We start from the raw sequence: 16,727 nt of genomic DNA, 5'->3' as shown, positions 1-16,727 counted from the left end.
CACACACATTAACTTTATTAACAAAGCACACACACATGCTGCTCAGGGAACAATAGCTAGGCCAGCCTAGCCCATAACATGTGCAGCCCTCCACGGCAGCCCACTATGGAGCTGATGGTGCCAGACAACACTGGCAGGGCACAAACACCACAATTGTCCCCCCAACACAAAGTGTACTTGTGCCCAAGGCAGAGTGGGGTGGATTGGATGCTGTGTAAATTAATGTGGTGGCAGTGGGACTGGTACACTCTTGGGCTCCCGAGTGGCGCAGCGGTCTAAGGCACTGCATCTCAGTGCTTGAGGCGTCACTACAAACCCCCTGGTTCGATTCCAGGCTGTATCACAAACGGCCGTGATTGGGAGTCCCATAGGGCGGTGCACAATTGGCCCAGCGTCGTCCGGGTTTGGCCGGTGTAGGCCGTCATTGTAAATAATAATTTGTTCTTAACTGACTTGCCTAGTTAAATAAAGGTAAAATAAAAGATAAAAGGGTTATTCGGCTGTCCACATAGGATAACCCTTTTTGGTTCCAAGCAGAACCATTTTTGGTTCCATGTAGAACCCTCTATAGAAAGGGCTCTACATGGAACCCAAAAGGGTTCTACCTGGAACCAAGAATGGTTCTTCAAATGGTTCTACTATGGGGTCAGCCAAAGAAGCCTTTTAGGTTCTAGATAGCACCTTTTTTTCTAAGAGCATAGAGCACAAAGTACTCAGTGTTGTTACCTCTAGCAAGCCTTCACTGGTTACACTGAAGATGTCGAGGAAACGTCCATGTACTAAGACTTACTCTGAAATCCTCTTTCACTATAAACACCAACAACAACAAACAATTAATGAGTGAGGATGAGTACATTTACAACTTTGGATCATTTTAACATTGTAATAAACTATACTGAACACAACACAACATGTCAGAGTTGATTGTCTATCTCTATGTCTGTCTGCCTGTCTGCCCGTCCAGCCGTCTGTCTTTTCATCCTCTTTCCCTTGTCAGTTAATAGACTTGCCAAGGTGTTCATTTGCCAGCATGAGGCAGTCATTACCAGTAGAAAACATAATTTAGCGGGGTAATAGAACAGTCCTGGATCAATAGGCTAATTTAATTGCCCCTGTATGTGGTGGATTGTATTGCAGGGCTATTTGCAGGAGCTTTTATAGAGGGGAATTATCCTCCCATGCAGTTTTACTGGGGCTATAAACCATGAACCACAATCACAGCAAAGAAGAGAAACTAGCCTGGTCCCAGATCTGTTTGTGCTGTCTAGTTTACTTGTGGTTGTCATAGCGACAGTACAAACAGATCTGGAACCAGGCTTAACAGAAACTGTTGTTATTGCTCAATAAGAAACACTGTCCAATTGTAGTTACTACCAGCACTGAATTGGTTGCTACAATGACATAAAAGCAGGCAAAGTTCAGTGCTGTTACATTGCTAAACTGAACTGCAGGAGTCACCGTGATAAAAACATGGTAAGTCACATGCCATATATCCAAGCCTTCCTAGACATCTTGGACAATGCCATTTCCCTAGCTGTCAGCACTCTATTGGCAGTCCAACTCATCGGGTTGGAGTGAAACTTTGCACCGCCATACTCTCCAGTTGTACCTTTTGTCCTTCCAGGAGAAGCTGTGACCAATTGAGGTTGTAAATCCAGGTCCTGACTCCTGAGATCCCCATCGGTCAACACTTTAGTACCAGGCTTTACAACAAAGCCCAGGCCAAGCCAGGCCCAGGGATACTGCTTTGTGGGCAGTGATTGTGTTTGTGTTGGTGCTACAGTATATCTCCATGCTCAGTAGTCAGGCAAAGTTGAGGATATGCAACAACAACAAAAAAACAAAAAAGGTGGCCTGTATAATGCAGAGAAGATACTTAATGTACATACGGTGTAAACAGAGGTAGGAGCAGAATTACATAGCTGAGCAACACGTTTCGACTAACCAGTCTTCCTCAGACTGTAGATATGGAAATGGAGGCAGGGGTAGAGCTGTGGAATCCCACTCCTCTTGAACAATCCCAGGAACTGGAGTGGTTAGGTTTTCTCTAGGAAGTGGGTTGATCCCGTGATCAGAGAGAGGCATCTATTTCATGGTCAGTGCTCCAACCAGCAACTCCCAACTCCCTATTGTGATGTCATCCTCCTTTATGGAATGTCCAACCCCCCACTCCATCCAGGCCCCCTCCCACCCTCCTAGCTGAATAGGCCTAGCCTGTGGCCTATTGGGGCCTATTGATTTTGATCTGTGATGCCTTGGTGCCTCACACTATTGTAGCTCTCACCCTGACCTGTGAAAAGGATAGCCACTCGAGAGCAGAGAGTGATTCCTTTTTCAACCACTGACTGCCCTATACAGATAAAGCCCCATGGCCAATGCTGTTTGGACTGTTGGGGTTGATGTGAGATAATAATAGTGTCATTCTGGCTACACTTCCTCTCCTAATCCCTGCCTTTCTGTCTTCCTGCTTAGTTATAATGGAGTAGATTAAAACTTTCTTACTGATTTTTAAACTGTTTCAAAGAAGTTAAAGAAATATTTATAAAAGGCAGAAACTCTTTTTCCACAGTTCATTGATGTCACGCCCTGGCTCTGGGGACTCTTTAATGTTGAGCCAGGGTGTTAGTTCCTATGTTTAGTTGTTCCTTGTTTTCTGTCTAGATCGTTTAGATCTATGTTGGCCAGGGTGGTTCCCGATCAGAGGCAGCTGTTGCTCGTTGTCTCTGATTGGGAACCATACTTAGGCAGCCTGTTTTGCACAGTTGATTGTGGGATCTTGTTCTGTATAGGTTTGTGTTGGTGAACCTTTAGACTTCACGTATTGTTTTGTTGTTGGTGTTAAGTACTCATTAAAAGATGTACGCCTATCACGCTGCGCCTTGGACTGCCTCTTACAACGATCGTGACAGAAGATCCCACCAAAACAGGACCAAGCAGCGTGTTCAGGAACAAACGCCGGGTAAGGAACAGGAGGTTACTCTAGTGGATGTCCTCCTCAGTTGGGGGAGGATCACGGAGGAGGAGGCCGTCCGCTACCGGAGGGCAATGAGGGAGGATGCCCAGGCAGGAGAGGAGAAGCGGCGCCAACCGGGCCGTCGTCGGACAGGCGAGAGGCAACCCCAAGTAATTTTTTTGGGGGGCACACGGCATGGACGATGGGGCTGCTGGAGGCAGCTACAGGGCGAGTTTGCGGACTAGGAGAGGAGGCCACCAGGTTACGGGGGCCATTGGTCATGAGGGGGAAGGAGAGTGTAGAGGCACGGCGAGAGGTACTGGGGTGTGTTACCAGTCCGGTCCGGCCCTTTCCTGATCCCCGCACAAGGCCAGTGGTGTGTGTTCCCAGTACGTTCCGGCCTGTTCCAGTCCCTCGCACCAAGCCTGTGGTGCGCGTCGCCAGCCCGGTCCGGCCTGTTCCTGCTCCCCGCACCAAGCCTGTGGTGCGCGTCGCCAGCCCAGCCCGGCCTGTTCCTGCTCCTCGCACCAAGCCTGTGGTGCGCGTTGCCAGCCCGATCCGGCCTGTTCCTGCTCCCCGCACCAAGCCTGTGGTGCGCGTCACCAGCCCGGTCCGGCCCGTTCCTACTCCCCGCACCAAGCCAGTGGTGCGCGTCGCCAGCCCGGTCCGGCCCGTTCCTACTCCCCGCACCAAGCCAGTGGTGCGCGTCACCAGCCCGGTCCGGCCCGTTCCTGTTCCCCGCACCAAGTCAGTGGTGCGCGTCGCCAGCCCGGTCCGGCCTGTTCCTGCCCCTCGCACCAAGCCTGTGGTGCGCGTCGCCAGCCCGGTCCGGCCCGTTCCTGCTCCCCGCACCAAGCCAGTGGTGTGCGTCACCAGCCCGGTCCGGCCCGTTCCTGCTCCCCGCACCAAGCCAGTGGTGCGCGTCGTCAGCCCGGTCCGGCCCGTTCCTGCTCCCCGCACCAAGCCAGTGGTGCGCGTCGTCAGCCCGGTCCGGCCCGTTCCTGCTCCCCGCACCAAGCCAGTGGTGCGCGTCGTCAGCCCGGTCGGCCCGTTCCTGCTCCCCGCACCAAGCCAGTGGTGCGCGTCGTCAGCCCGGTCCGGCCCGTTCCCGCTCCCCGCACCAAGCCAGTGGTGCGCGTCGTCAGTCCGGCACGGTCCGTGCCTGTTCCACCTGTGCCTGGTCCGGCACCGGTCAGCTGCTCCACGCAGGAGCCAGAGCAATCCGCTCCACCGGTGTTCAGTCCAGCTCCGGCCAGCAGGGCCAGACCACGAGGGCGAGAGAGAGAGTGGTGGTCACGCCCGGAGCCGGATCCGCCTCCGAGGCGGAATGCCCACCCGGCCCCTCCCCTGTGGTGTTTGGTTGGCGCGGTCGCAGTCCGCGCCTTTGGGGGGGGTACTGTCACGCCCTGGCTCTGGGGACTCTTTAATGTTGAGCCAGGGTGTTAGTTCCTATGTTTAGTTGTTCCTTGTTTTCTGTCTAGATCGTTTAGATCTATGTTGGCCAGGGTGGTTCCCGATCAGAGGCAGCTGTTGCTCGTTGTCTCTGATTGGGACCATACTTAGGCAGCCTGTTTTGCACAGTTGATTGTGGGATCTTGTTCTGTATAGGTTTGTGTTGGTGAACCTTTAGACTTCACGTATCGTTTTGTTGTTGGTGTTAAGTACTCATTAAAAGATGTACGCCTATCACGCTGCGACTTGGTCTGCCTCTTACAACGATCGTGACAATTGAACTCAAAATGTACAGGCTGTCATTCATCCATCAGTAACCTTAGACCGCAGCAGGACTTGGTTTACAGGATGTTTCAACAGGTTTATAAAACAGCATTTACTAAGCAGCTGTTTTAACAGTCCTGCATAAAAGTCAGTTAAGTCCTTCTTTATCAGGACTAGTTAAAACTTTGCCTATTGTCGTTTGTTCATGTTATAGGGCTTGTGTACCAAATGGCACCCTATTCCCTTTATAGTGCACTACTTTTAACTAGGACCCATAGGACTCTTGTTAAAAAGTAGTGCATTATATAGATAATAGGGTGCCATTTGGGATGCAGCCAGGGCCTGGGTCTTCATCCTGCCCTAGAGTGAATCAACAGTTCAACACCTCATAAAAGCCTACGACTATTTACATTTCTAACCTGAATAAATAGGCTGAATCAATAGAGAATTACTGGCTAATTGTTTGGCTCAAGTCTCTCTGAATGTGTGTTCCCTTTTTCCTACCTGCCTGTCTGTTGAGTTATTTTATTGCCTCTTCATTGAAGGAGGCCTTTATCAAGCTGCAGATAAGAGACAACCAGCGCCTGTTGACACAATTCATAAGGCCTGGTTAGCACAAAGGCCTGTCAAACACAGGGCTTCTGTAAACAAACAGTCTCCAGTACTGCATTTAGGATTATTACTGTAGGCTAGGGAGGAGAGGACAGGGGAGGAGCGGGGGACAGCAGTGGGAGGAGAGGGAAAGACCTAGGGAACTAAACCTGAAGAACAGAGAAGTTGTTAAAAGAAACCTGTTAACCGCACCCGGTTCTTGGGCAGGTCTTCGGTCTAAGCCACTGCCGCTGGAGTACAATGTACCGCTGCCAGCATGGGTTCAAATCCAGCCTACTGCTCTATCAGCCCTCTATCTCCTACCTTTCACCTATATCTCTCTCCACCAATAAACGTACAAAAGACACTGTATATCTAATTATTTATTTTTTATCTACGGGTGCAGCAGCAAAGGTAAAGGGGTTTTCGTTGAAAATCAGAATGTCCAAAGGTTTCTTGTGGTCTGTCAACCCATTTTGTTTTTGATTGCCTCCCCCACAATTTTATAGTGAACTTTGATCCTCATGTAATGGAGTAATACGCTTGAGTTAGGGCTGGGCTCATTGACAGGGTAAACAGGCAGTCTTTGCATTCACCCAAGGGCAGGTACTGCCTGTCTGGCAGTGGAGCCGTCACTGCACCTGCCACCTGGTGTAATGAAATGTAGTAAGTTACACTTACTGACTGCATTTCATTACACCAGGTGATGGGTGCAGTGACGGCTCCACAGACAGACAGGCAGTACTTGCCCTTGGGTGAATGCAAATACTGCCTGTTTACCCTGTCCACTGGCCTTGAGATCCTTATCTATGGAAATACAGATAAATGGCTGAGCAGAGCAGGCTGTGTGTGTGTGTGTGTGTGTGTGTGTGTGTGTGTGTGTGTGTGTGTGTGTGTGTGTGTGTGTGTGTGTGTGTGTGTGTGTGTGTGTGTGTGTGTGTGTGTGTGTGTGTGTGTGTGTTTGTGTGCTCATGAGTTTTATACTCTTCAACTTCAGTTTCTTAGAGAAATTCCAACTAATTAGCAGAAGTTGGCCTGAGCGTAGTGATCCCCTGAGAACTGCAGGTGATGGTGTAACTGTCTGATGGACTGACTGTCTGACCAGAAAGACAGAGGATGTTTCAGTCAGACAAAGGTGACAGCGTTCACCTATCCACAAGATGGATGATTCTTCACTGTCTTCTTTAATGTGCATCTGAATGTTTTGCATGAGTGGTGTGTCTCATATCACCCTCGTTCTGTAAGTGCAAACATTGCACAAGTGGGATCATTAGGCTTCGGCCCAAATGGCAATCCCAATCGGTGTGTCTGTAGCATGATGATACGCCTAAAGCTCGTATTCAGCCTCATTCTCACCAGTGCTGTCATCAGCGTCTGCTCCCTGTGAGAATATCATTTGACGGGAGCCATACCATAAAGAATAGGTGACAGGAGAAGGCAGTTCCACCGTATGACCCTTGTCCCCCTGGAACCCTCATCAGAGACCAGTCACACAAGACCAAGATGGCCTCCCACCTTGCAATCCAATTACACATTCTCTTTCAGAAACACACCCTGGTGGAATCCCAATTAGCAATTTAATTCAACAAAATAATTAGATCCATATCCCCAGTGCTGAAGACACAGAGTGATGAGAACACCACTGGCTTCCTGTTTCCTCCAGCGGGCCACAGGTTAAACACCTTTGGTGTGTGTGTGCGTGCGCATGCATACCCCCACATATGTGTGTGTGTGTGTGCAAGCCCACCTGCCTGCCTGCGTACGTGTGTGTTCAGGCGTGTGTATGTGCATGCATGCGTGTGGGTGTGTGTAGTTGACAACTCAACCAAATGTAAATCAAAACTAGACGTTGAACTGACGTCTGTGCCCAGTCGGGAGCGTGTGGGTTCATATGCGTATTAATGACATTACCAGGCTTGTAGCAGCCATAACCTAATCTTCTTAAGAGATGCATTACAGGCATGTCTACTTTAAGAGCTGCTTTAATTCAATAACAACTCCAGCACAGTGACTGAGTGTTACCACAATTTCAGATCCTCATTGGCCGATATTGGAACAAATATGTGTGTGTAATATGTGTGTGTGTGCGTGTGCATGTGTGTGTGTGCATGTGTGTGTGCGTGCGTGTGTGCGTGTGTGTGCGTGTGTACGTGTATGTGTGCGTGTGTGTGAGCGTGTGTGCGTGTTTGCGCGTGTGTGTGCGTGTGTGTGTGCATGTGCTCGTGTGTGCATGTGCATGTGTGTGCTTGTGTGTGTGCGTGTGCATGTGTGTGCGTGTGTGTGTGTGTGCATGTGCGCGCGTGCGTGTGCATGTGTGTGCGTGCTCACGCTCTGGATAGCTAACTAAGGTGTAATGAGAGTAAAGGGGAGGAGAAAGAGCAAGCCAGGGAAAACAAGCCAGGGAAAACAAGCCAGGGAAAACAAGCCAGGGAAAACAGAAGAGAGGCAGAATGAAGAGGACTTGTCATTAATGGAGTGTTTTAGGTGCTCCAGGAAGGTTGGAATGGAGTGTTGCTGTGTGTGTGTGTGTGTGTGTGTGCAGCCTTTCTTATCGACTAGCCGTCTGGCAGGGGTGTGTGTGTGCATGCGTGCGTGGGAGTGTGTGTGCATACGATTGTTTGTGTGGGAGCCTGGACACTTGCGCTCCGTAAAAAGGGCCTGATTCATTTCCGCATGAGTGGGTCTCAGTGGGGCAGTGTCAGGCTAGCCAAGCCGCACAGATTTATAGACCATTAAAGCAGCAGGACTCCTGTTCCTCCTGACCACAACGCCACCACCACTACTAACACACTGCAGCCTGTTAATCTGACACACTGCGCACACACACACACACTCTCTCTCTCACACACACACACACACACACACAATCTTGTACAGCTAACCTTGTTGGGACATACAACTCAGTTCCATAAAAAATACTATTTTCCCTAACCCCTAACCCTAAACCTAACCCTAACATTAACCCAAAAACCTAACCTTAACCCTAAACCTAACCCTAGCTCCTAACCCTAACCCTAAAACTATCCCTATCTCCTAATCCTAACACTAATTCTAACCTTAACCCTAAACCCCCTCTTGGTTTACTATTCTTGTGGGGACTTCTGGTCCACACACACACACACACACACACACTCTCTCTCGCACACACTCGCACACACAGAAAACACACCATATCTACAGTGCATCCTCATGTTTCATCCCTCCACTACCACCTCACACACTCAGGTAGTCTCAGACACTAAGTTCAACCACTAGGCAGGTAGACTAGCGGTTAGAGAGTTGGGCCAGTAACCGTAAAGGTTGCTGGTTTGAATACCTGAGCCGACAAGGTGAAAAATCTGTCGATGTGCCCTTGAGCAAGGCACTTAACCCTAATTTGCTCCCGGGGTGCTGTACCACTATGGCTGACCCTGTAAAACAACACATTACACTGCACCTATCTGGTGTATGTGACCATAAAATATATATTAACTCCTCCTTCTCATAGGTACCTCTCCACATTTCATTTCTTCCTCCATCTCTCCTCAATCTTCTCACACTCTTCATTCCATCTACTGTATGTATCCCCTTCCTTCAGTTTAGCCACCATAACCCCACCCCCCATCAATACATAACCTCCTCTTACCTAGCATCCCATCTAACTACATTACCTGATGCTCTACCATTGCCTCTCTATTTTTCATAAATATTATCCTAAATGAAATCCAAGGCAGACTGTTTGTCAGTGATCTGGTCTGTGCCATGCCCTCCTCCCTGAATTAGGTCTCTGGACCTATCCCTGTCAGTGGTCGCTAGGGCATAATGCTTTAGATTGTAGTAACAGCTTTAAAATCAGATTAGCACCGTTGCAGGCGCACAGACTAATGGCTCTGTCTTTTCAAGGCATCCTCAATCAGCTCCGTTGCCCTGGTGATTGCTATATCTTGTCCTCCTCTCCCATTTGCTGTCTTTGCAACTTCATCATCCAGTTAGGGAAGGGGAGGAAGGAGTGATACAGGGAAGGAGGAGAATAAAGATGAGGCAGAGTGAGTCTGTGCTATAGGCTGTAGACTGATGCTGGCTGTATGGCCCTGTGAATAGCTCTTAGCCTGTATGGAAATGATGACACGGCAACCTGAGCAAAAGCAACGGACAGACAGTACAGTAAGTGAATGAAGAGGATGAACTCAAGGGTTCCATTTTGACGTTGGTCATAAATCCTAACGCTCGCCTTCTCATACGCTCTCGTAGAGTATGGCACATCTATCTACTATATCTGAATAGCAGGGGGATTGGCTATGGAAAATACCATGAATACCATTCTAAGTGTATTATTATTCCTCTTTATCTCAGCTAGGTCTGTGTGAGAGTAAACAAACACCACGTACATACACTCACAAACTGAAACATACCTGTACATTCAGAGAGGATTACATAAACAGTGTAACATGTGAATAATGAATGTGAATCGTGACCGTCAGAGCTACACACAAAGGATTTATTCAAGAGAAATATAATGGGCCTTGGCTCTCCAAATACATCTCTAAACAGAATGTGGTTCACAATAAGACATATAGGTTAAATATATGACCTTAACGGGTTTGATTATTTAAAGGGGAATTTTGTTGTGATGATTCATGCCACTCCCACAAAGGACTTTTAACCAGTAGACCAGAAACAGACAGACAGCTTCCTGCATAGTTTGTCCATCCTTTCCTCTTCTCCAAACACGAGATAGGCCATGTGAACCAGTCACCAACAGCAGACATGGTGAAATGTGCTGGGTAAAAAACTGAAACAGCAGCTTCAGAAAAAAATACTAGTGAATGAGGACAACTCAAAACTGAGACTTCAGATCGAAAACTTGAGAGAGCACCACATGTGGGATTGTATTATTTATTTCAAGCCTCAAAACCCAGAAAACAAAACTAAAACATGAAAATGAGTTATATGGGTTAGAACAACACTGCACCTGGGTAAACGAAAACTACAGGTCCTTTTAAACCCTCTAATGGCTGGTTTACTTGAATCCAGCGTAGCTGGAGCATACCACCACCCTATGATTCACAGAAGATCCTGTTTGTCCAGTTGAACTAACTGAAGGGCATGAAGTGAAACAGGGTGTGTTTCTGTGTTTCCACTAGAAGAAGGATGCAAAAGCATTGTAAATACTACAACATCCCAAACAGAATAATGGTGTAGAAAGACTATGACATTTCAAAGTGAACAAAAAGGTAGGAAATTAATTACAATGTAATAGAGAAATTATAACCTTTGAACTCAACATATTGAAAGAAGAACCTTTGGCAGGGAAAAAATCTAATGGGGTAGGCTACTTTGGTATCTTTCAGAGTTATCTCTCTGAGGGAGGTTCTAAAAAACAGGATAGAGGTGGACAGAGGAGAACAGAGGAGCGGGAGGAGGAGCTCTAAAGGGGTCAGGTATCACACTGATGTGAGAGTTACAGTTTGGTGTAAACTCACTGATCCTAAGAGAACCCATAGAGTTGAACTGTGACCCATACCAAATGAATAATAGGGTCGACTCCAGAATACAAATAATGCAGCCCTTGCCATTATACTGTAGGTCTACATGACTAATACTGTGCATATCAGTCAAATAAGTACTGAAATCAGGGGTCTCTTTAGTGTTGGATGTAAATTGAGGCATTACAAAGCTTAACATGTCCCTTTAATGATGACCCGTTGGAGCCCTTAGGGAGAGTTATACCACAAATTAATCTGCTGGCGGAAGAGACTGCTTAGTCCCCCGCCAAAATGACGCAGATGCCTTCTATTCCTTTAATCCCCACTTTCACCACAACATGCTGTGTAGTTTATTCTAACGGTTGAAATGAACTGTATTCTTTGGAGACAGAAAAACAATTGTACTGTGCGCTTGTTTTCTGTTATTTAATTAAGTTTACAATATGCCATATTCTATTTAGGCTACATAATGAACTCGTGTGAAAAAAGTAAAAAAGAAAATGGGGTGGCGTCGGCGGCGCCACGAAATAACCCTGTGCTTCTGCGCTGCGGCAGTTGCCAGGGGATATGGAAGGGGAGGGGTTATGATTGGTTGAAGTGGGTTTGTTGCCTTGACGACGGCGAGGGGTTTGGTAGCGTTGCTGTGCTGCGTGATCTGCGCGCTGCGTGGATGGAGGAAGCAGCTGCGGATGTGATCTCTGACACTGTGAGAGACTGAGACAGACATCTGAACACACGATTCCTGCCATACTGCTACTTTGCAGGCACCGCTTGCATGAATGTAAGTACTTGAAAAGGCGTCTTTATTTTATGGTGTGAGATATTACGGAATGCTTTGGTGTGTTTTCCGTGGCAGGTGAAAGGCATCGCGAAGTAAATGGGAGCAGTGACTGATAGCTCGAGCAGCCAGCATGGCAGTTCTATAGCGGACAACATGTACTGTACTTCCCCCATTTGTTCTCCGAGCTCTAGCGTTGCGTTATGGAATGGTAAGCAATAGAAACAATGTTATATCGAAACTTTTCAATTCGTTAGACTTTGTTGAATTTTGCCAAATGTGCTAATAAGTTGTTTTTGGCGTCTGTTGCCTTCCATGTGGCTATGTAGCTGTCGAGTTATCTAGATGTAGCAAACTTATTTTGTGGTCGAGCAGTAGTTAGCCAACAACGAGATAAAATGGACCGTCCAATGTGTTTTTATTCTCATTTGAGCATGCCTGAATCACTGTTGATTTAGAAATCAATTGCAACAATGTGTACCGACGGTGGATATTTTGTATCCAGCTTGGATGGCTTCGCTACTTTTCCACCAATGTTAATTGGTCAGATAACAAATGGCTCGTGTGCGCATGCAGTCATACGATGAAAATGTCTCATTCTAGATTCTGTGAAGTGTGGGCTTGCTGCCCGTTTTATTTGACATTCAATTGCCATTCCACGAGTCTGGCAGTGAGTTCGACTATTTCTGTCAGACACCACATCGATAACTGCTTGAACTTATTTCATATTTAGCAATGAGGTCGTGTCAATTTGGTGTCATTTGGAGCTTGGACCATTTTAACAGTTTGATATGAGTCATCTGAAATAAAATGTAAAACGTTTGTCAGTGAGTCGTAATTGCAAGGACTCATTTTTTTAAATAAAAAAATGTAGGGCAACTTTGTTGGGCGACAGTAGCAAGCGGAGGTGGATAGGTTTCCGTGTTTGTGACTTTGTAGCCAATTTGCTGTGATTAGCTTCTTGGAAATGATATCAGTCAGTGAGTTATTTTACTGTTATTGATTCCTCGTTGAGTGACATTGCCAGTGGAAAGTGTTCCAGGGGTTATCGAAGAGCTGAGCAAGCAAAAGGTAGCTTGCTAGCAGCTTGCTAACATTTACTTTCTTCCGCTAAACCTCCTCTGTCCCATGAGTTGGCCTGCACACAATGCAATATGTCTGGATTGACGTTGAGTCAATTCCTCAAAATCACTCACACGCACAGATTGTCGCCGTGTTGCAATTTTGTCAGTTGAAATGTCCCACACACAGTTCCAAACCCATCCACGCGCATTTATGGAGCTCGTGAGGCAGGAGCGTGGCCTTTGTCATAATGCATTATTGGACAGTGACACAGCTCACTGTTGATAGAAGTCACAACAGCAACTCCGAAAAGGCTCTTCACATATTGAAGCATATCAGCATATCACTGGACATGCAATGGGTTTAGTGTAAAATTGCCTTTGGTGTAGCTACAGGTAACTGCCTAAAATAAAGGAAACACCAACAGTGTCCTAATAGGGCGTTGGGCTACCACGTGCAGCCAGAACAGCTTCAAGTAACCTTGGCATAGATTCTACAAGTTTCTGGAACTTTATTGGAGGGATGCAACACCATTCGGCCACTATAAATTCCATAATTTGGTGTTTTGTTGATGGTGGATGAAAACGCTGTCTCAGGTGCCGCTCCAGTTTTCAACTGGGTTGAGATCTGGTGACTGAGAGACACACACACACACACCTTTTAAACCCCCTATGCTCATTTGAGACCCCTCTTTCAAAGTCACTGAGATCTCTTCTAGCCCTGATAGTCCAAATAATGTACTTTAAAATGTTCAGGCATTTAGCGGACGCTCTTATCCAGAGCGACTTACAGGAGTAATTCGGGTTAAGTGCCTTGCTCAAGGGCACAGTCAACAGATTTTTCACCTAGTCGGCTCAGGGATTCGAACGGCAACCTTTTCGGTTACTGGCCCAATGCTCTTAACCATTAGGCTAATAATGGGCAACTGGGCATTTTTAGACATGACCCTAAGCATGATGGGATGTTTGATGCTTATTTAACTCAAGAACTGCACCTGTGATTCTGTCCATGATGTAATGGATGATCACAAGATTGTCCCAGATACAAAATACTAGCTAACTCTCCAAACAATGAGTGACTGTTGGCGGCCAATTCATTATTTTCTCTAAAGAGGTATGTCAGTTGGTGTGATAACATACAATGATAGTTTCCCCTCTCATGTGTCTGTGTGATCATGTGACCCCTTTTCTCCTATCTTACAAAAGTTACACAAATATCCTATGTCAATTATTTGGATTGAAAAGTGTTGCCTACTTTAGTTGTCTTGTTATGCAGGCAACGGTTTGTGTGTGTGTGTTTGACATGAAGGTGGAGAGGGGCAATGATCTTTTTTTTGACAAACAGTTTGCTGACTAATGTACCTCAGATAAACAGTAAAACAAAGCAGGCCTGAGATAAAAGGAGAGGAACAGAAGTGATCAACCTGTCATTTGTTTACTGCCAGGAATTCATGCCCATAGTGTGTTTGTGTAGTGTGCGTGGGTGGGCACAGTGTACATCATGATTGGTTTTCTTGGAACCATCTGCTGTTTTTTTGTTCTTTTAATACCCTGTGTGTGTTTTTGTAAGTATGTTTTTTTTATACCATTAGCATTGTGTGTACAAGAATACATGCTTGTAGAGGAGGGCTGCAGTCAGAAGGGTAAGTGTTTTAGCTGCCTGAAATAGCCTGAGATGTTGAAATAGCCTGAGACGTGCTCTCTTTCATGGCATTCATGACTATAAATATGCCCTGCCCATAACGCTGCTGCTAACCACGCTATGGAATGGCTATCTCTCAGTGCAGCGCAGGCACATGGAGCTGAACGATTGTCACAAGTGTGTGTGTGTCTGTGTGTGTAGGGGGGGTGCGGTCGGTCATCTTGGCTGCTCCACATAATACGGTTATTTAGATTGCCTGCATGAGATTCTAGAATCTAAATTGCCCCCCCCGTTTTTAAAATTTGCGCTCCACACTAGTTGAGACACACAAACATAGCCTATTCCACAGAGTGAAAGGAGCCATGCCATTTAATCAAGAAGTGGAATAGAAAGAGCCAGCTGGTTCAATTTTAGTGAATATTCTGTCCTTGTCCTCTGGGACATGTTAAAGTGTACCAGACTGACTGACATTATACATCTCACTCTGGAGACAAAGGGAATGAAACACATGTTTCTGAAACATGTAGGAGGCTATCCAGTGCCTTAAGAAAGTATTCACACCCCTTGACAGCCTGAATTTGAAATGGATTAGATTGAGATTTTGTGTCACTGGCCTACACATAAAACCCCATAATGTCAAAGTGGAATTATGTTTTTAGAAATAAATAAGTTCAGGAGTAAAACATTTATAAAAAATCTTAACAAGTCACATAAGAAGTTGCATGGACTCACTGTGTGCAATAATAGTGTTTAACATGATTTTTGAATCACTAGCTCATCTCTGTACCCCACACATACAATTATCTGTAAGGTCCCTCAGTCGAGCAGTGAATTTCAAACACAGATTCAACCACAAGACCTGGGAGGTTTTCCAATGCCTCAAAGAAGGACATCTATTGCTCCCTTTGAGCATGGTGAAGTTATTATTTACGCTTTGGATGGTGTATCAATACACCCAGTCACAAGAAAGATACAGGTGTCCTTAACTCAGTTGCCGTAGAGGAAGGACACAGCTCAGGGATTTCAGCCTGGGGCCAATGGTGACTTTAAAACAGTTACAGAGTTTAATGGCTGTGATAGGAGAAAACTGAGGATGGATCAACATTGTATACTGAACAAAAATATAAACGCAACAATTTCAAAGATTTGACTGAGTTACAGTTCATATAAGGAAATCAGTCAATTAAAATAAATAAATTAGGCCCTAATCTATGGATTTCACGACTGGGCAGGGGTCCAGCCGTGGGTGGGCCTGGGAAGGCATAGGCCCATCCACATGGCAGCCAGGCCCACCCACTGGGGAGCCAGGCCCAGCCAATCAGAAAACGTTTTTCCCCACAAAAGGGCTTTATTACAGACAGAAATACTCCTCACCCCTCCTCAGATGATCGCGCAGGTGAAGAAGCCGGATGTGGAGGTCATGGGATGGCGTGGTTACATGTGGTCTGCGGTTGTAAGGCCGGTTGGATGTACTGCCAAATTCTCTAAAACGACGTTGGAAGCAGCTTATGGTAGAGAAATAAACATTAAAGTCTCTGGCAACAGCTCTTGTGGACATTCCTGCAGTCAGCATGCGAATTGCACGCTCCCTAAAAACTTGAGACATCTGTGGCATTGTGTTGTGTGACAAAACTGCACATTTTTAAAGTGGCCTTTTATTGTCCCCAGCACAAGGTCCACCTGTGTAATGATCATGCTGTTTAATCAGCTTCTTGATATGCCATGCCTGTCAGGTAGATGGATTATCTTGGCAAAGGAGAAATGCTCACTAACAGGGATATAAACAAATTTGTGTACAAATAAGCTTTTTGTGCATATGGAACATTTCTGGGGGAATTTTTTTTTTCAGCTCATGAATCATGGGACCAACACTTTACATGTTGCGTTTATATATTTTTCAGTGTAGTTACTCCACAAGAATAATCTAAATGAAAGAGTGAAAAGAAGGAATCTGTACAGAATAAAAAATACTCCAGAACATGCATCCTGTTTGCAGTAAGGCACTAAAGTAAAACTGCAAGATTTAAGTCCAAACTGTAACTCGGCCACTCAGGATAATTCCCTGTCTTCTTAGTAAGCAACCAATGTAGATTTGGCTTTGTGTTTTATGTTATTGTTCTGCTGAAAGGTTAATTAATCTCCCAGTGTCTGGTGGAAAGCAGACTGAAACTGGTTTTCCTCTAGGATTTTGCCTGTGCTTAGCTCCATTCTGTTTCTTTTTTATACTGGAAAAACTCCCTAGTCCTTAATGATTATAAGCATACCCATAACATGATGCAGCCACCACCATGCTTGAAAATATGAAGAGTGGTACACAGTGATGTGTTGTGTTGGATTTGCCACAAACATAACACTTTGTATTCAGGACATAAAGTTAATTTCTTAAGCAAATCTTTTGCAGTTTTACTTTAGTGCTTTATTGCAAACAGGATGCATGTTTTGGAATATTTTTATTCAGTACAGGCTTCCTTTTCACTCTGTCAATTAGGTTAGTATTGTGGAGTAACTATAATGTGTTGAT

At 46.0% G+C, this 16,727-nt stretch overlaps 1 protein-coding gene across 1 annotated transcript in view; it reads left to right on the top strand.

The window, feature by feature from the left end:
* Window positions 1-11,350: 11,350 nt before the first annotated feature.
* foxn2a (forkhead box N2a) overlaps window positions 11,351-16,727 on the top strand; it is a 39,597-nt gene continuing 34,220 nt past the window's right edge. The window contains exon 1 of the mRNA XM_084141640.1: window positions 11,351-11,506. The gene's annotated coding sequence lies outside the window, so the exon portion shown is untranslated. The remainder of the gene's footprint in view (window positions 11,507-16,727) is intronic.

This window comes from Coregonus lavaretus (assembly GCF_964263955.1).
Source record: "Coregonus lavaretus genome assembly, chromosome: 25".
NCBI classification, from domain to species: domain Eukaryota; kingdom Metazoa; phylum Chordata; class Actinopteri; order Salmoniformes; family Salmonidae; genus Coregonus; species Coregonus lavaretus.
Note: the sequence above shows the minus strand (reverse complement) of the source record. Positions and strands in the feature narration are given on the sequence as shown.